Source organism: Penaeus monodon, chromosome 22, assembly GCF_015228065.2.
Source record: "Penaeus monodon isolate SGIC_2016 chromosome 22, NSTDA_Pmon_1, whole genome shotgun sequence".
In the NCBI taxonomy this organism is placed as follows: Eukaryota; Metazoa; Arthropoda; class Malacostraca; order Decapoda; family Penaeidae; genus Penaeus; species Penaeus monodon.
Window position 1 is genome coordinate 29,068,910 of NC_051407.1, and position 492 is coordinate 29,069,401.

The window sequence follows — 492 nt, forward strand, 5'->3', positions numbered from 1 at the left end:
ATAGCTTTTAAAACTGATTAGAGCTTTTGAGCCATAATTTATTACAGTATGCTACATGAGCCTCAATTCCGAGTCACAAAATGAGATTTATTTATCCTCTTTTTCCGCGGGCGTTTACAAGGCACAGTAGCTGCCGGTTATACATCAAAAAGGGCGTCGCTACAGGGTTGAGTTTTCACGGTCGAGTTTTCACTAAAGGCAGGAAAAAAAGAGAGATTTTCCTCTATGTTACATATCTGATCGGGGTTAATGTAGGCCATCTCACTCCTCTCCCACTCACGGTCGGGGGCCATTGTTCAGGCTGACAGCGAGATATTTATAACATGTAACGGGGGGGCCTCTTCGCCGCCTCCACGTGTCGGCCGCCCGGACGCTGTGGGCGGCGACGGCACACTGGGCAGCGTAAGCAAAGTTTCTGAATATAATATAGGTATAATTAGCATCATTTTCACGGTGCACAACATACAGCATTGTAAACACTTGTAAACCGGG